The sequence below is a fragment of the Pinus tabuliformis genome, chromosome X (genome assembly GCF_031772625.1).
Source record: "Pinus tabuliformis cultivar Carrire ecotype Pingquan chromosome X, CPIR1, whole genome shotgun sequence".
Classification (NCBI taxonomy): domain Eukaryota; kingdom Viridiplantae; phylum Streptophyta; class Pinopsida; order Pinales; family Pinaceae; genus Pinus; species Pinus tabuliformis.
In genome coordinates this window covers 1528780539-1528806208 of record NC_142308.1, presented here as the reverse complement: position 1 = coordinate 1528806208, position 25670 = coordinate 1528780539, and the positions used below count along the sequence as shown (strand labels likewise).

Below are 25670 nucleotides of genomic sequence, written 5' to 3'. Positions count from 1 at the left end.
ATTTACAATTCATACATGCAGACTGGGTTTACAATCAAAATGATTAAGCTGCTGATGACTGCAGGATGGCACGGACACGTCGATCAGGTGCTACCCCTTTTTGCAAGAAAAGGGGGGGGTACTGCATGTGTAGTTGACCGGTAGTGGTCAACATCTGGCTCTACTTGGGGACACGTTGCTACACTGTAGGAATGTGAGAATCCAGACTCTGCATCCATGCAACACACAGATAAAAATAAGTAGCGTCCATCCAAAATCATCATATACATTAAGCACGGGAAAGATAAAAGCTCTTCATTTATTAACTATCTAGTAACATGAAAAGTAAATCTAATCCTAGGACAAAAATGAAATGCTGAAAAGACAAGGAGTAGGGATAGAAATACAATACAAAGGATGCCCCCATGGCATCAGATATCATCTCTGAAGAACAGCTTGAGCATCTGGCCGTTTGCTGGTAGATCAAGTGGTTCGCCATTCAATCTGCTCAAGTGGAATGAGTTTGGTCCAGCTATGTCTCTAATGATGTATGGTCCCAGCCACAAACTGTCAAACTTCTTATGTTTTCCTGGTTTCTCATTTTTGCGATCCCAAAGCAATACCATATCTCCCACCTGCAAAGATCTAGATCGAGAGCATTTATCAAAGCTTTTCTTAATGTTAGATTGATTTTTACATATAGCATCAAAGGCTGTTCGACGAGCTTCATCTAACTCCACAATCTGATCTATTCTGTTCTGAACAACATCTTTATTAGTAGAAAAATTCTGGAGACGCTGATAAGCTGGCAACTTCAGGTGCACAGGTAAAATAACATCCAAGCCATAAACTAATTCAAAGGGAGATTTACCAGTAGCTTTCTTCTTAGTGATTCTATCTGCCCATAAAGCATACTTGATTTTGCTGTCCCATGATTTCTTGTTATCTCCTACTATTTTCTTGATAATGGTTATGAGATTTTTGTTACTTGATTCAGCCAAACCATTACCTTGAGGATAGTAATTTGACGAGTGAGATAAGACAATGCCATGCTTGAAACAAAAAGATGAAAACTCTAAGGAACTAAAAGCCTTGGCATTGTCGGTAGTGATCTTAGCAGGGACACCAAATCTAGTAATGATGTTATTTTCAATGAAATCCATAATAACCTTTTCAGTGGCATTCTTAGCAGGAATGGCTTCAACCCATTTAGTAAAATAATCCGTAACAGTCAAAATCCATGAATAGCCATTGCTAGAATTTTCATGGAACTTCCCTATGAAGTCCAGACCCCAATGCTGAAAAGGTGCCTCTACAATGACAGGTTGTAGAGGAAGGGCAACAAGCTTTTGTTTCCCAGTGAAAAGTTGACAGGCTTGACACGCTCTAACAAACTTGTGCACATCAGAAAAAATTGAAGGCCAATAATAGCCAGCTCTCAGGATTTTGTGGGCAGTAGTTCTAGCAGCATAATGACCACCACAGAATCCTGAATGAAACTCAGAGATTAATTTCTTGGACTCAACATCATCAGCACACCTAAGCACTAAGCCTTCAGGATTTCTCCATCTAAGGCCATCCTTCATAAGGCAATACTTAGTGGCTTTTAGTCTAAGAGCCCTTCGCTTATGAGCGACTAAATGGTTAGGACATGCAAGATTCATCAAGTAATAAACTATGTCCTTATACCACTCATGCTCCGCTAATCTCTGCAACTCTGAAGATAGATCGCCAAGACATAACAAACCAAGAGTCTTTTCATTACCTTCAGTTAACATCTGAGCTAAGCCTTGGCCTTTGATCAACTTGGTGGGTCTGATTTCCAAATCATACTCCTGTATTTTAGTAACCCACCTAGCACGAGTCCCTAAACAATCGGTTTGAGTTAATATATCCTTAACAACAGAATGTGGGACGAAAGCAATGATTTTAGAATAACCCACATAAGTTTTAAAGTGCTTAAGAGACTTAACCAGGGCATAGGCCTGCTTTTCCATGGTATTATACTTCAATTCGGAATTTTGAAGTGCTCTACTCATGAAAGCAATAGGCTGCTCGTGACCATCTTTATTCTTTTGAAGTAAGACACCGGCAATGGTATCCTCGGAAGCGAAAGAAAAAATCATGAAATCCTTGGAGTAATCAGGACTCACTAAGACAAGAGCTTTTGCGATAGCAGATTTGATTTCTTGGAAAGCCTTTTTGCCGTCTTCTTGCCAAACAAATTTTGCATCTTTTTTTAGAAGATTTTGAATAGGCTTGGCTATTTCTGCGTAATTTGGGATGAATCTTCTAATAAAATTTATCTTTCCAAGGAAAGACTGAAGGGATTTAAGATTATGCGGGAGAGGAATCTTTTGGATTGCTTCGATTCTTTCAGGATCAATCTTGATTCCTTCCTTCGAAATAATATGGCCCAATAATTTCCCTTTCGTTACCCCAAAAACAGACTTAGGCGGGTTCAAAGAAATCCCATATTCTCTACATCTATCGAAGACTTGCCTAAGATGATCTATATGACTGATACCATCTTTAGAGAAAACAGTAAGATCATCTTGGTAAATTTCAATAATTTTCCCGATTAACCCTTTGAAGGCATAATCCATAGCCCTTTGGAAAGTAGCCTCAGCGTTTGTTAATCCAAACGGCATTCTAATGTATTCAAAAGTACCCCATGGCGTCGTGAATGTGGTTTTGTGACGATCTTCCCTTTTAACCCATACCTGATTGTACCCAGAAAAACCATCTAGCAGCGACATCATTCCAGAACCAGTTACTCTTTGCAACAAATTTTCCATGTTTGGCAAAGGGTAATTATCCTTTTTGCATGCTAGATTAAGGTTTCTAAAATCGACACAAAGTCTTATTGTACCGTTCTTTTTCCTAACAATCACCAAATTCGAACACCATGTCGAATGCCTAGTTTGAGCGATGATCCCTGCTGCAAGCATTTTTGCAAGTTCTTTCTGGACCAAGGGGGCTAACTTAGGATTAATTTGCCTAAGTTTCTGACGAAAGGGTTTAGCATTTTTGTCTTTTAAGGGAATAGTATGCTCCATAACATCTTCCCTATAGCCTTTTAATTCGTCGTAAGAAAAAGCTAGAACATCTCGATATTCGCGAAGTAAATTAGTTAACTTTTTCCTTTCTTCCAAACTAGTACCTTTACCAATTTTAACCATTTTCGGGTTTTCAGAAGTACCAATATTAATTTCGAGGTACTCGCTTGGGTCCATCTTGTTTTCTTCTTTCAGCTTCGTAGCATCATGCCGATCAAAATGTTGCTCAAGAGCAACCACATTCCTAGGAGTAGGATTTATGATATGCTCATGATTTAAAACTCCCTCCTCCTCAGAAACTATCCGGAAATCCTCAAACTCATCTAAACTATTAAGGAAACGAATGACTTGTTTTTCGTCATTAAAAACTTGCCAATGCTCTGAGTTGTCTGGAACAGATGGTCTGAATATTACTTCCATTTTAATCTTATCGTTAATTAGTTCATCCGACAACTGGAAAGTAGTAGCAGCTACAACAAGTTCATCTGCCAGACTATTTTGCTCTCTCGGAATTGCTTCGAGGTCAAGGGCATCAAAATGCCCCATAGTATCCCACACAACATTTCTGTAGTTTCTTAATCTTTGATTTCTGCATGTGAATTTATTCTTAAGCTGCATGATAACTAAATCAGAATCTCCTTTAATGCTAAGCAATCTAACCCTCAAGGACTTGGCCAATTCAAGACCCAACAATATAGCCTCATATTCAGCGACATTGTTGGTTGCCTCAAATTCTAATCGATAGGCAAACTTGAAAATGTGACCAAGGGGAGATTTAAGCACTATTCCCGCACCTTTACCAGCCCTAGATGATGCACCATCAAAGTACATATACCAAACTTTATCCTTGAGACCCTTAATCTTATCATCGGGAGGAATTATAAAATTAGACATGATGGCGTAGTTCCCAATGTCAGATTGTTCTTTAATTATTTCGTTATGAGGTCTCCTAGGATCTTCAACATGAAACTTTCTTTCGGGCTCTCTATTTAGTCTTACAAAACCATCACCACTAGGAGAAGGAATCATGGCATATGACCAATTCATTTGAATGCTTCCTCCTAGATCAGAGGCCCACTTTCTAGATAACAGCATACCCCAGGCATCAGGCACATCCACAACAACAATATCCATGACAACCATGATGTCTGGGTAAACTGAAAGATGAACTTGCAAATCTTTGATTAAACCATGTACTTCGATTTTCTTAGAATCCATGGCGCATATGTTATAATAGGGTCTAGAAACTCTTAAGTTAAGCTGTTCCATGACCCTTTTAGTCATTACACAAGCGGATGCACCAGAACGGTAGAACCCAACATGCAATTATTCAATTTATACCCATTAACTAATAAGGTGATGAAAAAAGGCTGGTGATCTTTGTTATCAGCATCTAAGCTTTGCAGATATATGGGAGCATCATAATAGCCAACTTCCCGAGTCTTCTGTTGAGAAGTATTGACTTGAGGACCTTGAATCGCTTTTAGTAACTTGTCTCTTTGGGAAGGGATTTTAGCAATCTCGGAGACAGGAACCCAGATTTTAGCATTGTTATACCAATTTCCCAAATCGACATCTATTCCAGAGTTTACACCAGGGTTAAAAGTTCGAAGGGGTATTTGATTCCCGCTTTGATCTTTATCCTTTCTCTGATAGGTCAAACCCTTATCTCTAGCAATTTCCAAGATTTGCTCAGGAGAGGGTTTTTCACCATATAACCTAGCCAAAATATCATCTTCGTTTTCAAGGTTATTTATACTAAAAGCTGATGAAAGATTCTCAACATCACGACTCCTTTCCTTAACCTCTATCCAATCATCCAAAGACAAAGGAAACTTGCTGCCTACTACATTTATTTGATCGCCTGTTCCAAACATTCCACTATCTAAAATTCTTCTAACAATGGGACACGTGGCCTCTTCATGAAGAGCATCACAAACCCGACAATAAGGAGGAGCATTATCAACCAAATTAGTCAGCGGATTAGGAGGTCTCTGCTCACTAGTTTGACCCTTTCTTTGCCAATTGTTATTTCTATTATTATTGTTTTGAGGTTGAAAATTTTGCGTTTGCGATCTTTCCATTTGAATCAACCTATTCTGCAAAGTGGTTATCTCCTTATTATGATTAATTTCCATAGTTTCAATTTTTTGAAGCAACTTTAGAACAAGCTCACTTTCAGGTTCTTGGGCTGCTTTTCCCTTAGATTCTTTTAGTTTTGTAGCAGCCCTATCGAAACCTGGGATCTTAGAATTTCCAGATGCGGCCTTGTCCTTTTCAAGTTCTATAGATAAGGTTTGGCAATCTCTATAATCACTAAGTTTAGCACGCCTTAATTCATAAGATGGTTCAGGACTAAAGGCATCAATGTAAAAATCTTGGAGAGTTTTATCTGTAGGTTTATAGTCTTGAGGTAATTTTCTAACAATTCCGTTAAACCTTTTATTAAATTCTTCAACATTTTCATCCTCTCTCTTTTTTATTAGGCTAAGAGCTTTTACTAGGTGTCTTCCTTCTCTCTTATCTCCATATTTTTCTTTAAATGCATTAATGATCGACTGTAAAGAGTTAAATGAATTCTGAGGCTTTTCTGCAAACCAATCATAAGCATCGCCTCCTAGAGTTAAGATGAAAAGAGTCATTCTGACATCCTCATGATCAAAATCAGCAGATCTTGCGTATTTAGCCATCCATATGCTAAAATCTCGCAAATGAGAGTTAGCACTAATCGCATTATTTCCTTGAAAATTAGGCAATTTATCGATCCCAACAGATGGAATATCGTTGGGATATCCTGGAATATTAGAAAAATCACAAGGGGCATACATATCCATGATGCTGTGTCTAGCTTGACCTTTAAATAACAAATGAATATCAGAGAGGGCTTCTTGTCCAAGGTCTACAAGAAGTGTACGAGAAGCGAGTTTGTGTAATCGTACCCTGAGGACCTTTTCAGGATCAGGAGTAGGGTTGCACAGACTGCTTGGATGTCTTCTAGTGTACACTCTTGAAGATAATATATGAAGTGGAGTCGCCACCTGAACAAGAAGTAAAGCAAGGAAAAGCTTGAGATGAAAGAACCAAGGACAGAAAAAACTCTATCCCCGGCAACGGCGCCAAAAAATGTTGTCGCACAGATTGACACGACAACGCTCTGACCGGGGGCTGTCACTTTGATCCCCGGTCTCTCCGTTTAAGCCTGTCTCCCATGGCTAAGGGGGGTAGACCCTATGAGGTGAAGGAGCCAACTGTTGATCAGTTGGTTTGGGAGACGCAAAGCACTAGAAAGATTTTGTTAATTTAGCAGACCAGTGCCTTGTGAGATTGATGTTTAAATGATTACTTGCTAGATGATGTGGAAATATAAACCATGAACAGCAAACATTTATCATCAAGTATCTTGAACGATGCTAAATATCCAGTAAAACCACAAAGTTCTTATAATGGCCAAAGCTCAATAACGATATCCAGCAATTGAAAATTTTGAAGAGATGAATGCTTTACACAACCACTCAAATCATGAATCATTAACCAGATATTACATTCATATTCAGACTTGAAAAATTTAAATCTCAAAATAACATGATAATTTCCTGAGGAAAACAACTGAATCTGGCAAAAATTTCCACGATGCTTTTTATGCTTTTCAAATTATGGCAAAAAAATAAATTTTTTAAGCTAAAACCCAAATAAAATCTAAATCTATAAATTTTATTTTATTTTATTTTTTTTTAAGAAATTTGAAATTTTTATGATTTATTTATTTATTTTTTTAAAAGGTGAATTTAAAACTAAAATAAAGCTAAATTAAAATTTAAAAAATAAAACTTAAGAAATCCTAAACTAAATATTAGACTGAGGCAAAAAAAACTTCAGATTATTTTGAATCTACTTTAAAGCTAAAGCTCTAACCTAAGGAGGAAAACTTTATATCATTAAAATTTATCTAACAAAACTAAAATAACGCTACCCCCCTTTCTAATTGTCCTACGCTTATGACGCTTTATATGTATAAACGCATACTGTATTCCAACGATTACATGAAAAAAAACAACCTAAGTCACGATTTTAAAGAAACAAACTGTGGAAATATGATCGTAATAGATGAAAGTACAGTCGACGGCGGCGGGCCAAAACATGAGTCGATTTAAAGCTTACCTGAGCAAATTCGACTGAGCTCGGCTTAGTTACCTGGCAAGGAATGCCTTACGTCGAATAGCGTGTCTATTTCCTGCTGCTTATGCACAGTATGTCTGCATATGCATCAGAACTCAACACCACTGCTTGAGAGCACGCAACCTCCAGCAACCAGGTGATTGATGATTGAAAAACGCGTGGGTGTGTGCAGATCCGCGGAAATTCGATGGAGGAACGCAGGTATGAGAGACGGAAGGGAAGGTAAGATGCGATACGCAGGTAGAATGAGAGGCTCGGGCCAGCGTGGAGCAGCAAACACAACTAATATATGAAAAAAAATTGCCAGAAAACCTCAGCGCGTGATTTGCAGCCTCAGACAGGACTGTGTGAAACGTAAAGGACGCAGGGAGTCGATAGTAGAAAGAGTCATTCGCTGGTGGCCCACATTATGCTTCTCACTGCAAGTTATTGGACGGTCGATAGAGAGCAACGATGGCAGATTACGATCAACAAAAAGCTGATGGGCAGATCAGCAACTGTGAAGCGAAATTTGCTGTGCAGGTCTGGTAGTTTATGAATTTTCAGATGAAAGCAAACAACAAATGTTTTTATGCAAATGAAGATATATGGGAGGTGGAGCTTTTTGGCAGCCGGATGGTGGTCACGGTGCAGAAGCGTGGGTCTAGAAATTTCAAATTTTTTTGAATTAAATGCTCCAGAAACCCTGAAGAATTTCCCAAAAGGAAACCTGTACCTGCAATTAAAAGAAAATAAAACCCTAATTTTAAATCTGTGTATAAAGCAAAAAATTGAAACCCCAGATCAGCTGAGTAACTTACAGACTTTGACCCTTTAACAGCCAGATTTAGCAATAACAGTAGTAATATTTTCAGAATATTAGAAAATTCAAATTTGCTGTGAAAAGGCTTAGAAAATTCTCTCATGCAAACCAGAAAAGTAAATTTAAATGATTAACCCAGGGTAAAAATTAGCTGGGCTCTGCAAGGAAGAGCCTGTGGGAGTTGGCTGGTTCAGCCTAGAACTTCCCGAACGCCCACCAGTCCTTTTCAGTAATGGTTTCCTGCACAACTCGCTTCAACCATCAGTAAAGAGAGAGAAAATAATACTAGATTTCAAAAAGCAATGGAGATACCTGCCATTACTCCAGAAACCCTAATATCATTCAAACCCTAGCAAATGAACAAGATACCTATGCTCACAATACTCTAAAATACGCTGTTATTAATGGCTGAAATACAAAATATGCAGAAAATAAAATAGCTCACAACACTTCCAGAGAGTAACACCAGCAAGATTTGAACCCCAAAGTCTTCTTTTGTTAACCAGAAAGCAGATTACAAGAGAGCTTCTTCAGCACAAGACTCACAGATCGAATGATCTGAAATGACCCCTAGCACCCTATTTAAAGGAAATGATCCCAACGGCTAGTTCGAGTGATCCATGTCGAAATGATCTCGACCGTTGATGAGAATCAAGACATCTCTTAATCTCGTCCGTTGATTTATTAAAAAATGATATTTTACATGCATTCACTCAAAATATTATTATTTTATTATTTTAGGGTTTTTGCTTTATTTTATAATTTTTTTATTATTTTTATTTTTTCATTTTTTAATTTATATATATTATTTTTTTATTATTTTTAATTCGTTTTCTAAATGGATCCTGGAACTTAGCCATTGGAAATATCACCTAGGACCTAGGACTTAGGACTCATGAGGGGGATTAAAACCAGTGTGGAAAAAGTCGGGATTAAATCCCCAAAACGCGATTTTTTTTGGCTGGCCGATTATATCGGCCGATTTTTTGCCGATTTTTTCCCAGTCGAAAAAATCGGGATTAAATCGAAAAAGTCGGGATTAAATCAGGACTTTTTCCAAAAAATCGTGGTAGTTTTTTTAATGATTTTTTTTTCTTTGAAAAAATCGGGATTTTATTGAAAAAATCGGGATTTTATTGAAAAAATCCGGATTTTATTGAAAAAGTCCAGATCTTTTAAAAAATGAATATTTTTGTATTTTTTTTAATTTTGCTGACTTTTTGCCGACTTTTTCGAAAAACTCCCGACTTTGCCGAGTTTTTCAACTTTTGGACTCTTGTCGAATTAATCCCGACTTCGACTTTTTCCACATTGATTAAAACATTTTCTAACCCTCAAGAACACTTTTCATCATGACTTTTACAATTTTACATCTTAAGGGAGGAAAACCCCTTTAACATAGACCCACACAAATCACCCAGTTTCTGCGACACAGCTATAATCTAACAGATTAACACACTAGGATTCTCCTAAAATTCTAATGATAAAATCCATCCTGGCTTTGGGGTCAGGCTGAAGGAAAACTCTGCCGATCATGGATCGGTGAGACGAAAAACCTTCCGGAACGTAGATCACCATTAGAAAGTTAGGTCCACCTAGGCAATTTACATACAAGACTCATATCTGCTAAGATTATTTAGAATTCATACATGCAGATTGGGTTTACAATCAAAATGATTAAGCTGCTGATGATTGCAGGATGGCACGGACACGTCGATCAGGTGCTACCCCTTTTTGCAAGAAAAGGGGGGGGGTATTGCATGTGTAGTTGACCGGTAGTGGTCAACAAGGCTAGTAAGAAAAAATGAAGTAAATTGCTCTTAACCATAGAACATACCATTGTTATCTAAAATTAACATGGTATCGGAGTTGAGGTGAAGACAAAGCCCAAGCAAGAGTGAAAAGAGCAATCATTGAGATTTGTTGACAAGGACAAGAGTCAATGGGCTCCACATCTTGCTTCAAGCCTGATGACAAGCTCAATGATAAGTCTGATTATGATGCATGGAAGATGTCCCTTGATTTGACTTTGGAAGAGTAGGATGTTATGGACTATGTGCAGGGAAAGATTACTAAACCTCCTTCAAATGCACCGGCTGCTGCTAAGACAAAGTACAAGAAAGGTGAAGTCAAAGCAAAGAAGATCATCAGGGATTCTATTAACAAGCATTTGGTTGCATACATCTCTGATTTGAACACATCTAAGGAGATGTATGATAGGTTGGTTGGCATGTTCAAGGTTGGCAATGCAAACCAAGTTCTCTTCCTCGAGAACAAGTTGAAGGACATAAAGAAGGGAAGAGGTGAAGATATCCAATCCTACTTCATGAGGATTACAGAGATAAAAAATGATGTTCTTTCAAATGCAGAAGTTATTGCTGATAGGGAGCTCATTCTCATTGCCCTTGGAGGACTCCCTCGTGAATGGCATGTGTTCAACACTACTATCCTCAACAATGACAAGATTCCAAGTTTTGATGAATGTTGACTAGATGCACTCAAGAAGAGACAAGGATGATGGAGAGAGACATGCCTTCAAATAGGAATGAACCTATTGCATTCTCTGCTCTTGCTAAAAAGAAGAACAATGCAGGTTTAAAGAAGCAATGTCAAGGAAGACCGAGATTATGGATGAAAGGAAAGATGCTTCATTTGTAACAAGTTTGGCCACTATGCTAGGGAGTGTCCTAATAGAAGGGATACACCTCATGATGATGACAACCACAACCACAAGAATTTCAGGGGCAACAACAATCAAAGGAATGGCATATTCAACAACAAATGAAAAAGAAATGCTTTCGCTACTCAACATGGAAATGGTCGACCTCCCAAAAGATCAAGAAACTCCAGGTATGATGAATCTAATGTTGTAGATAACAAGCAAAAATAATTCTATTTTATATCTGCCCTCTCTATTGTCTCTATTCTAGATACCTTGGGAAATTGGTTGATTGATAATGGTGCGTCAAGGCATTTCACTGAGTATAAGGAAGCTTTTTCAAATCTGATTGAAAAGATACAATTTTGGAAATCATTCTTGGGGACAATGCCACCTATCCCGTGAAGGGAGTTTGAAATGTTACTCTTCAATTGAATCAAGGTAAAACCATTTATCTACAAGAAGTTCTATATGTACCTGATCTAGAGAAGGTATCTGTTGATTTTTGGTAGCATCAGATGTGCTCTAGCCTTGAAATTTGGAGGAGAGGCTAAGGCATAAGATCTCCAAGACCCAGAAATCCTTTTGAGAAATTCCACCCAGATGAGGAGTTATTAAAATAATTAATATTTTTAACGGGTTCCTAAGTCGAAACTTAGGAAAACAAAAATATTAATGGGTAAAGATAAGGGTGAGAAACTTCTAAAAGACGAGGATCAAGTCTGTTTTAATCTTAGCCGTTGATTAGAGATTTAATCTCGGTCGTTGATTCATCAACAGGAAAAGTATAAGAGAAGACTTGAGGATCATTTGGAGACACATCGACAGATACTCAGTATCTCAAGGAAAATCGATTCTCAAGAGAGGAGATCGATTTTAGAGGGAGAGTTTCAGGGTGGAGGAAGAGGAGGGCATCAGCAGCAGGCATCGACTGAGGGGGAGGTGACACAGGGACAGTGGGAGACAACGCAGTCCAGAGGAGAGACACAACCCTCACGCAGGCTGACATTGAGTGACGCAGAGCCACTCAGAGACACGTAGTGACGCTGGAGTGGGAGCAAGGTCTCCAAAGTGTCAGAAAGTCTCTCAAAGGGAAAGTCTCAGGTGTTTTCTTTCATTTCTATGTAAAATCATTCCTTTTAAAAGAAATTGCTGTTGAAGATTAATAAAGCCCTCATCTGCTGCACCGATTTTCCCACATTGGGTTTTTTCTGGGAACAATTGTCCAAAAGCAACTATGTTGATGTGATTGGTTCTTGTGCATGTATTTTTCTCTGGGTAATTATGTGATAACTGCAGTAGAATTTATTTTAATATTTGCTGAAGGGATTTCGTAAATAACTTATTATGAATAATAAGTAGGTGAAAAAATCAGTTGCTGCAGTAGAATTTTAGTTTAGAAATTTTTACAGTATCCATCTCAGCAATGGAGGACAAAGGATACAAGGTGTCATTCATTGATGGAAAGGTACGTGTTTGGAAAATAAATTTCAAAGAAGCATTTACTCTTGGATTCAGGGTTGACAACTTATATCAAGTTGGAGGAATTTCACTAGGAGCTATGTCTTGCGACACATCTCATCAATTTGAATTAGGGAATCAGAGGTTTGCTCATCTACTTTATAAGGCTCTACCTAATGTGAGGAAGATGGTAACAGGTAGGCCCGAATTTAAAGTAGAGCATGAAGGTGTTTGTGAGGGATGTGTCGAAAGAAAACATACAAGGGGACCATTCCCCTCAAGTGATAGCAAGACTACCGACATTTTGCAAATGGTGCATTCTGATCTATTTGGTGTGACGCCTGTGACATCCTTGGGAGGATATTTATATTACGTTATCTTTGCGGATGAATTCTCTCACAAAATTTGGATTTATTTCTTGAAGAAGAAGGACGAAGTGTTCACATGGTTCCGTTCTTTCAAAGCCTTGGTTGAAAATCAAACTGGGAAAAAGATCAAAATATTGAGGGTTGTTAATGGAACCGAATATGAATCAAATGAGTTCAATGAATATTTTAGAGAAGCTGGCATTAAGAGGGAGACTACTACCGCATATACTCCTGAGTAAAATGGTGTTGCTGAAAGGAAGAACCATTCTATTATAGAAGCCATTCGTGCCATGCATTATGATCAAAGCCTTCTGAAGTTCTTATGGGCGGAAGCTGGCAACACTATCGTGTATGCCCTCATCAAGCATTGGACTCCAAAACTCCCAAAGAAGTTTTCACCGGTAAGAAACTTGATGTTTCTCACTTTAGAATTTTTGGTAGCCCTGTATATTTTCATGTACCGAAAGAAAAGAGAAGCAAATTGGATGCATTTGGGAAGAAAGGAACATTTGTGGGCTAGAGTGAAACCTCTAAGGCATATAAAATCTATGTGCTTGGTCAAAGAGAAGTGGAGATAAGTCATGATGTCACCTTTGATGAAGATGTTGTCCTTGGGAAGATTAGTAACCTTCCTATTCAAAGGAAGGACAAAGAAGCAAATACAGAAAAGCAGGGAGAACTGAAGGATGAGCCGATGCCCGATGTTGAAGGACCAATGGATCCTGTTGTCGCGCGAATTGACACGACAACGCTCAGACCGGGGGTTGTCACTCTGATCCCCGATCCCTCCGTTTAAGCCTGTCTCCCGCGGCTAAGGGGGGTAGTCCCTGAGAGATGATGAGACCAACTGTCGACCAGTTGGTTGGGAGACACGAGATACGATATGAAAAGCACTCGATGGATTTGATTAATTGAGCAGACCAGTGCCTTAAGAGATTGATGTAGAAACGATTACTTGTTAAATGATATAGAAACATGGACCATGAACAGCAACCATCTATCATCACATGACCAAAACGATATCCAGCAATTGAAAACTTCGAAAAGATGAATGCTTAAAACCACCACGAGAATCATAACCAGATATCAATTTCGCATCTCGACTTGAAAATTTAGATCTCAGCATGAAAGATACGACAATTCCTGAAAATGACTGGATCTAAATTTTATTTTTATTTTTATTTTTATTTTTATTTTTACTTTTATTTTTTCTGTTTTTTTTTTTTTTTTTAATAAAACAAAAATTAAAATCTAATTAAAGTTAAATCTAAAAAAAAATTAAAATCTATATAAAACAAAACTATACAATTTTTTTTTAATAAAATCTAAAAAATAAATCTAAAACTAAACCAAATTTAAAACTAAGACTATTTAAAATCTATATAAAATCTAAATCAAAACACTCTAACCTGAAATGAACCCTTACGTATATATGTTTTTATTTTTATTTCTTTTTATAAAACTTTTGAAATTAAAACCTAAACGTATTTAGCTATGATCTAAATGAAGATTGAAAACAAACATAAAACAACAAGAAATAAAAAAAAACGTAAATCTTACCCTAACGATGGTGAATCGAAAGCGTCCAGGGAAAAAGGTCAGGTTTCATCCAGCCGACGACGGCAAATGTTTTTCGACACAGTTGAAAACAGAAACGCAGGATACATAACCACAAAAAAAATTCGATTTTACCTGCTCCGTCATGCGTTAAAGAGAAAATCCCGACGCTGCCAGAGATTGAAACGCAGGAGGAGTCTTACCTGGTTCCGCGTGGAAAGGTTTCAAGGCGAATCAAATAGAAACTCACTCATGCCATACTGCTGAAGCATCCAACGCAGACTTCAACTGATTTTTTATGTAATGCAGGGCCACGAAATCTTCAGCAGCGGCAATCATACACAGTTTTGCAGTTGTCTTCGATGAGCAGATTACCTGAAGGATACACGGAAGCGGAGCGTTTTGATTGAGACTGTTTGGATCTCATCTGAGCCGCAGATCGAATCGAAACCAGCTGCCGGAGTGAGTGACGGTTGATGCCTCTGATCAAAAAATCGTTTTAGAGCTCCAGTTGTCTCCACGCACTTTCTCAGATTTCTTGATTCGTTCTTGTCTTTGACAGGCCGGCGGTAAATATGATTCTTACGGCTCTTACGATATGACTCGGATTAGCTGATTGAATATCAACAAATGGCTTCTCACCTGAGCTTACGCCAAAAAAACTCGTGAATGCATCCAAAAGATCTTACTGCAATCTTTGCGGCGGAGTGGAATTGTAACCCCAATCTACAACTATAAATTTTATTTCTGAGACAAATCAAATAGCGTATAACCCTGAGCTGAAATTTGATCCTTGTTTACTGAATGAATGAAAATGCCAGTACAACAGTTGAAAGATGGCCACGATTGTAAGCACAGGATTGCCGTAATCTGGACAGCCACGAACTCCTGAAAATCTGATCTTGATGAAAACCCTAGTCAGTGCAATGAAAGCCCTGTACACGAAAACAAAACTCTAATGAAAACTGCATAAAGAAAAAAAAATATTAAAACCCTAGATCAGCTTAATAATTTACAGATTTGGCCCCTTAACAGCCAGATTCGGCAATAAGCACGGAAAATATTTAAAGAACAGAAATTTCAGATTGTCACTGTGAAAAACTTCAGAAAATCTCTCATGCATATTAGAAAAATAAAACTGAATGATAGACCCAGGATCAAATCCAACTGGGCTCAGCAAAAAATGCTTGCGGGAGTTGGCTGGTTCAGCCGAGAACTTCCCCGAACGCCCACAAAATTCCTTCAGAAAATGTTTTCTGCACAGCTCAAACAAACCGTCAACAAAGAGGGCAAAAATGCTGCTAGATCTCAAACAGTAATGGAGATACCTGCCATTACTTCAGAAACCCTAACAGCACCCAAACCCCAACAAGTGAACAAGATACCTGTGCTCACAATACTCTATAAGAAGCTAATATTAATGGCTGAAAATAACATATGCAGAAAATGAAACAATCTCACAGCATTTTAAGAGAGTAACACCAGCAAGATATGGACCCCAAAGTCTTTTTTTATTAACCAGAAACAGATTTACAAGAGAGCTTCTTCAGTATCTGACTCACAGATCCAATGATCTGAAATGACCACCTAAGACCCTATATAAAGGAAATGATCCCAACGGCTAGTTCGAATGATCCATGTAGAAATGATCTCGACCGTTGATGAGGATCAAGACATCTCTTGATCTCATCCGTCGATTTATTCACTTAAAATATTATTATTTTTTAAATTTTTAAATTTTTAAATTTTTATTATTTATTTCATTTTTTAAATTTTTTATTATTTTTATTCATTTTTTAATTCATTTTAAAATGGATCATCGAACTAAACCTTCGGAAACATCACCTAGGACCTAGGACTTAGGACTCACGAGGGGATTTAAAATATTTTCAACCCTCAAGACACATTTCATGATGACTTTTTACAATTTACATCTCAAGGGGACAAACCCACTTAACACAGACCCTCACAAAACACCCAGTTCTGCGACACAACTATAATCTAGCAGATCAACACACTAGGATTCTCCTAAAGTTCTAATGATAAAATCCATCCCGGCTTCAGGTTTGAAAGAAAACTCTGCCGATCCACGGATCGGTGAGACGAAAAACCTTCTGGGACGTAGATTACCACTAGACAGTTAGGTCCACCTAGGCAATTCACATACACGACTCATATCTGCTAAGATTATTTACAATTAATACATGCAGATTGGGTTTACAATTAGATTGATCAAGCTGCTGATGACTGTTGGATGGTATGGAAACGCTGATCAGGTGCTGCCCCTCTTTGCAAGAAAAGGGGGGGGGGACTGCATGGGTAGTTGACCAGTAGTGGTCAACATCTGGCTCTACTTGGGGACACGTTGCTGCTCTGTAGGAATGTGAGAATCCAGAATCTGCACCCATACAACACACAGATAAAAATAAGTAGCGTCCATTCCAAAATCATCATATACATTAAGCACAATAAAGATAAAAGCTCTTCATTTATTAACTATCTAAAGCAGAAACGAAAATGCGGAAAAAAACCAGGAGTAGGGTTAGAAATACGATACAAAGGATGCCCTACGGCATCAAATGTGTTCAATATAGTGCATACTGAGCATTTGCTTGCTTTCAGGCAAATCTGTCGGCTGCTTGTCGGATGTACCATGTCCAATTCTGCATAAGGTAGGACTTTTTCCTATCCGAAAATCAAGCTGCTCACGGCCGTCTGATGCATCAAATCTTCTTCTCTTTTTCTTTCTCTTACGCTTTTTCTTTCTGGCAGGTTCAATTACTGATGACCTGGAACTTTCTGTTTCAAAACTATCAGATGAAGTATGCGTGATATGTCTTTCTTTATCCTGCATCTGATCTTTATCATTCTTAAGTCTGTCCGGATCACCTTCAATTAACCATCTTTCAATCGAATCAATAACCTCCTCATAATAAGATGGAGCTTGTTGCAGCAAATGAGAAGACTCCTGATCTATTGATGTCACCTGGTTTCTTTCATCTTCCAATTGCTGAAACCTTTGAACCTGTATTTTAAATGCATCTATCTGACTAGAGTGTTCAACCTTTATAGCGCTGATTTGTCTGGCATGGTGTTCTTGCATATCTTTTATTACTTTAACATTTCCTCCCTTTATATTCATCAAGCAATGCTGTATGGAATTTATTTCTTCTCTGTGATTTGCTTGCATGTCAGCCAACTGATTATTATGATTGAATGTCATGATAGTCATTTCCTCATCCATAGTGAATAACTTATTTTGCATAGAGTCAATTTCCCTATCATGATCAGCTTTCATGGTCACCATATTTTCCTCTAAGACTGACATCTTGCTTTGCATGATTCTAATTTCTGTTTCACATTTAGTTTTTATGGCCTCAATTTCCTTAGCATGCTGATTTTGCGTGACCTCAATCTCCCTATTTCGTTTTTCCAGGTGGGTGCATAAAGTTTTCACATCATTGACATAATTAGTTTGATTGATTTCCATATTTCTTACCAACATCATTAGATCTCGTAAAATTTGCTTTTGCTCTTCCCTTTCATTGTCATTTGTCCCTGATTTTTCACTATCATGAACTTGATCTGCAATATTTTCATTTGATGACACATTCTGATCTGAAGATTCATCTTTCTGTTGCACAATTTCTTCAGAGGTAGAAGGCAAGCTGTTTGGACTATTATATCTATCTTTAAAAGCATTGAGAATGTCTTGTAAAGAAGTGAAAAAATCATTAGGAAAGTTATTAAACCAATTCAAGGCATCACCCTCTAAAGAATGGACAAAGAGACGCATCTTGAAATCTTCATGATTATATTGAGGAAATCTACAATACAAGATCATTACACAAGTAAACCTGTTTAAATGCTGTCCAACAGTGACCGAATCACCACCCGAGAACTTAAATAATTTACCAACGGCCTCTTTCGGAAGATCATGGAGATTATCAGTGAAATGACATGGTTTACATGAATAATCCATGATGAACAGTAAGGGATCAAATGGATGATAGAAAGAGATTTCTGCTCAAGAAAATCAAGTGGATTCGCCACTTGAACAATAAATCTGATTCTAGGATCCAAAAAGTAACCACAAGCAGATATGAGGAAAGCTTCTTGTCTGGGAAAAAATGAGAAAGTGGAGTCGCCACCCAAACAAGAAACAAACCCAAGAGATGCTGTTTGATATGACGAAAAATAAGACAATGAAAGATCCAAATGATAACCAAGAAGGTTGAATCTGCCAGCTCAATTGAGAGATGAGAAAGATGAGAAGATGAATGTCGATGAAAATCCAGGAACAGAAAAATTCTGTCCCCGGCAACGGCGCCAAAAAATGTTGGCGTTGCCGGGCCAGATGAAGAGATAAGAAATGAGAAAAAAGATTTGTCGTTTTGAAACAACGAGAAAAAGTATCCCCGGCAACGGCGCCAAAAAATGTTTTCGTGCGAATTGACACGACAACGCTCAGACCGGGCGCTGTCACTCTGATCCCCGATCGCTCCGTTTAAGCCTGTCTCCCGCGGCTAAGGGGGTAGTCCCTGAGAGATGATGAGACCAACTGTCGACCAGTTGGTTGGGAGACACGAGATACGATATGAAAATCACTCGATGGATTTGATTAATTGAGCAGACCAGTGCCTTAAGAGATTGATGTAGAAACGATTACTTGTTAAATGATATAGAAACATGGACCATGAACAACAACCATCTATCATCAGCTAAATCACATGACCAAAACGATATCCAGCAATTGAAAACTTCGAAAAGATGAATGCTTAAAACCACCACGAGAATCATAACCAGATATCAATTTCGCATCTTGACTTGAAAATTTAGATCTCAGCATAAAAGATATGACAATTCCCGAAAATAACTGGATGTAAATTTTTTTATTTTTTATTTGTTATTTTTATACTTTTTCGAATTTTTTATTTTTTTATTTTTTTTAATAAAACAAAAATTAAAATCTAATTAAAGTTAAATCTAAAAAAAATTTAAAATCTATATAAAACAAAACTATACAATTTTTTTTTTTTTTTTTTTTTTTTTTAATAAAATCTAAAAAATAAATCTAAAACTAAACCAAATTTAAAACTAAGACTATTTAAAATCTACATAAAATCTAAATCAAAACACTCTAACCTGAAATGAACCCTTACGTATATATGTTTTTATTTTTATTTCTTTTTATAAAACTTTTGAAATTAAAACCTAAACGTATTTAGCTATGATCTAAATGAAGATTGAAAACAAACATAAAACAACAAGAAATAAAAAAAAACGTAAATCTTACCCTAACGATGGTGAATCGAAAGCGTCCAGGGAAAAAGGTCAGGTTTCATCCAGCCGACGACGGCAAATGTTTTTCGACACAGTTGAAAACAGAAACGCAGGATACATAACCACAAAAAAAATTCGATTTTACTTGCTCCGTCATGCGTTAAAGAGAAAATCCCGACGCTGCCAGAGATTGAAACGCAGGAGGAGTCTTACCTGGTTCCGCGTGGAAAGGTTTCAAGGCGAATCAAATAGAAACTCACTCATGCCATACTGCTGAAGCATCCAACGTAGACTTCAACTGATTTTTTATGTAATGCAGGGCCACGAAATCTTCAGCAGCGGCAATCATACACAGTTTTGCAGTTGTCTTCGATGAGCAGATTACCTGAAGGATACACGGAAGCAGAGCGTTTTGATTGAGACTGTTTGGATCTCATCTGAGCCGCAGATCGAATCGAAACCAGCTGCCGGAGTGAGTGACGGTTGATGCCTCTGATCAAAAAATCGTTTTAGAGCTCCAGTTGTCTCCACGCACTTTCTTAGATTTCTTGATTCGTTCTTGTCTTTGACAGGCCGGCGGTAAATATGATTCTTACGGCTCTTACGATAGGACTTGGATTAGCTGATTGAATATCAACAGATGGCTTCTCACCTGAGCTTACGCCAAAAAAACTCGTGAATGCATCCAAAAGATCTTACTGCAATCTTTGCGGCGGAGTGGAATCGTAACCCCAATCTACAGCTATAAATTTTATTTCTGAGACAAATCAAATAGCGTATAACCCTGAGCTGAAATTTGATCCTTGTTTACTGAATGAATGAAAATGCCAGTACAACAGTTGAAAGATGGCCACGATTGTAAGCACAGGATTGCCGTAATCTGGACAGCCACGAACTCCTGAAAATCTGATCTTGATGAAAACCCTAGTCAGTGCAATGAAAGCCCTGTACACGAAAACAAAACTCTAATGAAAACTGCATAAAGAAAAAAAAATATTAAAACCCTAGATCAGCTTAATAATTTACAGATTTGGCCCCTTAACAGCCAGATTCGGCAATAAGCACGGAAAATATTTAAAGAACAGAAATTTCAGATTGTCACTGTGAAAAACTTCAGAAAATCTCTCATGCAGATCAGAAAAATAAAACTGAATGATAGACCCAGGATCAAATCCAACTGGGCTCAGCAAAAAATGCTTGCGGGAGTTGGCTGGTTCAGCAGAGAACTTCCCCGAACGCCCACAAAATTCCTTCAGAAAATGTTTTTTGCACAGCTCAAACAAACCGTCAACAAAGAGGGCAAAAATGCTGCTAGATCTCAAACAGTAATGGAGATACCTGCCATTACTTCAGAAACCCTAACACCACCCAAACTCCAGCAAGTGAACAAGATACCTGTGCTCACAATACTCTATAAGAAGCTAATATTAATGGCTGAAAATAACATATGCAGAAAATGAAACAATCTCACAACATTTTAAGAGAGTAACACCAGCAAGATATGGACCCCAAAGTCTTCTTTTATTAACCAGAAACAGATTTACAAGAGAGCTTCTTCAGTATCTGACTCACAGATCCAATGATCTGAAATGACCACCTAAGACCCTATATAAAGGAAATGATCCCAACGGCTAGTTCGAATGATCCATGTAGAAATGATCTCGACCGTTGATGAGGATCAAGACATCTCTTGATCTCATCCATCGATTTATTCACTTAAAATATTATTATTTTTAAAATTTTAAATTTTTATTATTTTTTATTTATTTCATTTTTAAATTTTTTTATTATTTTTATTCATTTTTTAATTTTTTAATTCATTTTAAAATGGATCATCGAACTAAACCTTCGGAAACATCACCTAGGACCTAGGACTTAGGACTCACGAGGGGATTTAAAATATTTTCAACCCTCAAGACACATTTCATGATGACTTTTTACAATTTACATCTCAAGGGGACAAACCCACTTAACACAGACCCTCACAAAACACCCAGTTCTGCGACACAACTATAATCTAGCAGATCAACACACTAGGATTCTCGTAAAGTTCTAATGATAAAATCCATCTCGGCTTTGGGGTCAGGTTTGAAGGAAAACTCTGCCGATCCACGGATCGGTGAGACGAAAAACCTTCCGGGACGTAGATTACCACTAGACAGTTAGGTCCACCTAGGCAATTCACATACACGACTCATATCTGCTAAGATTATTTACAATTAATACATGCAGATTGGGTTTACAATTAGATTGATCAAGCTGCTGATGACTGCTGGATGGTATGGAAACGCTGATCAGGTGCTGCCCCTCTTTGCAAGAAAAGGGGGGGGGGACTGCATGGGTAGTTGACCAGTAGTGGTCAACAGATCCCATTGATCCAACTCCTCATGATCCGTCTTCCTAAAAAAGGAGACCCTCATGGCTTAGGGAAACTCTCGAAGATGCCGAAAGACATATTGCACCAAGGGGGACATTTCGTGAAAGTAAGAAGCCGAATAGGTACCAAGAGTACTTAATTGCCATGAGCACCATTATTCAAACTGAGCCTTGTACATTCGAAGAAGCTGTGAAGCACCAAGTTTCGAAGGATGCTATGAACGAAGAGTATGAGTCAATTATGAAGAATGATGTGTGGGATGTGGTCCCTAGACCCAAGGACAAATCTATTGTCGCCTCAAAATGTCTCTAAAAGATCAAGCATGGCGCTGATGGAAGTGCTGAAAAGTTTGAGGCCGGGTTTGTTGCTCGACGCTTCTCTCAAAAGGAAGGTGTGGACTACAATGATATATTTTCTCCAGTTGCCCGATATATCACCATCCATTTGATTATAGCCCTTGCTGCCTCGCAAGGATAGAACCTACACCAGATGGATGTCAAAACCACCTTCTTGCATGGTTCAATTAAGCAAGAAGTCTATGTAGAACAACCTGAGGGGTTCAAAGTTCAAGATTGTCAGACACATGTATGCAGGTTGAAGAAAGTCCTCTATGTTTTGAAGCAAGCTCCCTGAGATTGGTATGAGAGGATCGATAGCTATTTGATGAACCTGGGTTTTACAAGAAGTGAAAGCTGATTCAAACCTTTACTTTAAGGTTGAGAATGACAGACCTCTCATCTTGGTACTTTATGTGGATGAGCTTTTTCTCATTGGTGTAGACCCTCTTATTCATCAATGTAAGAGGGAGTTGGCTTCTGAGTTTGAAATGAAGGACCTAGGACTGATGCATTATTTCCTAGGGTTGGAGGTCTGGGAAAAGTCAGGTGAGATTTTCCTTTCTTAAGGAAAATACATTGTGAAGCTACTTGAAAGATTTGGGATGGTGGATTGCAAGTCTGTGACTACTCCAATGGAACTTAACTTCAAGAAGTTATGCAGAAGTGCTGCTGGGCTCGATTTGGGAAATCCTTTTGAGTATCGTCAACTTGTGGGGGCCCTGATGTTCTTGGCGAAATCCCATCTGGACATATGCTTTGGAATGAATACATTGAGTCAGTTTATGGTCGAGCCTCATCACATACATTGGATTGATGCCAAGAATCTTTTGAGATATGTCCGAGGCACAATCGCCTATGGACTGAGATACACTACCGGGAATGTGAGGCTCCATGGTTATTCTAATGTTGGCTGGGCTGACAGTGTGGTGGATCATAAGAGCACTTCTGGCTGTTGCTTCTCTCTAGGTTCTGCTTCGATATCCTGGATGAGCAGGAAGCAGAAGTCGGTTGCTTTGAGCACCACTGAGGCTGAATATATTGTTGCTAGTATGGCCTCCTGTGAAGCTGTTTGGACATGTGCTGGATACCATAGTGATCTTCTGCGACAACCAAAGTGGGATTTGTCTTTTGAAAATCCCATGTTACATGACCGCTCCAAGCATATTGGTATCGAGTACCACTGTATCCGCGATATGGTACAAAGGGGAGCAATAAGGCTCCATCATATTGGGACTGATGATCAAGTCATAGATATTCTTACAAATCCCCTGGGGAAGGTCAAATTTTCAACCTTTTGTGAATGACTTGGAGTCGTGGAGAGGCCCTCTTATGAGGGTCCCGTTTGATTTGGATATTGAGCTCTGGGAGCTCCAGGGGGCTTGGGGTACTTCTTGGAGCAATGAACGACCATAGGGTGAGTGGTTCACCTTCCCCTAGTGGTGCGCGATGTACAGGGTGAATGGTTCACCTTCCCCTGTGATACCCCATGATGGTTAGATATGCATAGGATGAGTGGTTCACCTTCTCCTGCCGATACATCCTACCCATGCAATCCGAGACTCATGGGAAGTACCTCTCATCTAGCCAATGAGTAGGGAAATAAGGATAGGGACCATATGACGATTGATGGACGCATCATGTACTACCGTAGTCCTTATGTTAGGATGCTTGATATTGATCTGGGATCAATGGAGACTGACCTCGGATTAGTGAAGAGTGGTATGATACACTCTTGATTATTGGACACTGACCTCGTGTCAGTGGAGAATGGTATGACACATTCTCGATCATTTCTTCTTCATTATTTCTTTATGGTTCAGCAGAGCAGAACAGAGCAGAGCAGAATATAATAGGGATGTTAGAGATGGTACAGATTGAAAAATGATTTGGCAGGTGGAATTCTCCCTAGTTGAGAGGTAGTGTTAAATTTGGCAACTAGGGCCAAACTCCACCTTGGACAACTCATGTGATGCAACTGATATTTTTATTGGATTCGTCTTTCTAAGTGGTGTAGGATTGATCTAAAGATCATCTCATTTTGACATGTACAAATGGAATTATGAATTTATTTCGTTTATGGACAAATTGTCAAGGTCGGCCAGCAAACTAAAGTAGGCTCAGAAGCCCAAAAGGCATGTCTTTTCATCCTCAATGTTGCATATAAATCTCTGTTTTTAAAAACGGCCGGCTTGAAACCGACTCAGCCAAGTTGGTCTGAGCCAGGCCAAAAAAATTGACTCGGCCTTGGATTCGGTTTCGCTGGCCGGGTTAATACTGAGGCGACCGAGTTGTCTAACAACTTCGCTGGCTCGGTATTAACTCGGCCGAGCCCGCATTAACCTGACCGGGTTAGAAAAAGCGGCCCAACAACCTGTCAAACCACGATTTTTTTTTTTTAATGTTCTTTTAGGGGTCTCCAAACTTGTTCTTATTTTGTGTATGTTGTCTTTGGGGTCCATTTCCCTCTCCTAAACCCTATTTAACCCACCCAACCCCTCTCATTTTCTCACAGCCATCTCATGCATTTGAGTGAGAATTTCAGTGAGAGTTTGTGAGGAGTTGTTGAGTTTGTTTGTTTCTTGAGTCTTGGGCAAGCATTTTAGTTGGAGTGAGGAGCTTCTTGGGCAGCCATTTGGAGCAGCATTTGCCATTGAGGAGTTGGTTTCTTGGAGCAAGCTTGAGGAGGCAGTTTGTGCCTGGAGGTATTTTTTTTCACTTGTAAAAATTTATTTTTGCTTATTAAATTTTATGTGCAAATCTAAAAATCCCGAAGAGTGTTTTTTGTGAAAGAAATGAACATTGAATCAATGCTTTTTTTTGTTTTCATTTTCAGGTTGTTTGCTTTCATTTACAAGTCAAAAAATGGCACCTAGAGTGAAAGATGTTGCTTGGGCATGTGTTGAAATGGTTGATAGTCAAATGCATTGCAAATTTTTCCATAGGAAAATTAAGGAAGGTCCTGAGGGCATTAATAGGCTAAAACAACACTTGGCGGGGATTAGAGGCCAAATTACTCCATGTACCTCACCAGAAATTGGGGAGATTAGGAAGGATTTGTTAGCCAGCTTTGAGAAGTTTAAAGAAGATAATGCTAGGCAAAAAGAGTTAGACGCTGAAATTGGGAGGAAGAGGAATATACAAAAAATGCTGGCTACCAACCCCCATTTTGATTTTGAGGGTTCTTACTCTATCCCTTGTACTGATGCATCCAACCCCTTCTGATATGTTCCTCCCTCTTTTGAGTCTATTCAAGAAAAGGGAAAGGGTAAAATGAAAAAGGGTGATATGAATATCAAAAATTATTTCACTCCTTCCTCTCCATCAGATGCACATGGTCCTCAAGCTAGTAGAAGTCATTTGCAACCCACTTTAGATGATCATTGGAGGAAATAATTGAGGGAGACTGCTTGTGATTACATAGCTAGATGGTGGTATGATGCTGATATCCCCTTCAATGCTTCCCGTTCACCATATTATGAGCCTATGTTTGATGCCATACATGCTGCTAGAAAAGGTATCAAAGGCCTTCCTATGCATGAGCTAAGGGGGTATCGTTTGCAGAAAGAAATTGCCTCCATCAATGAGTATTTGAAAGATTTCAAGGACTCATG

General features: G+C 38.5%; 1 protein-coding gene across 4 annotated transcripts in view; it reads left to right on the top strand.

The window, feature by feature from the left end:
- The window catches only part of SPPA (signal peptide peptidase), a 471996-nt gene that overhangs the window by 174148 nt on the left and 272178 nt on the right, over window positions 1-25670 (top strand). The gene's annotated exons all lie outside the window — the stretch shown is intronic.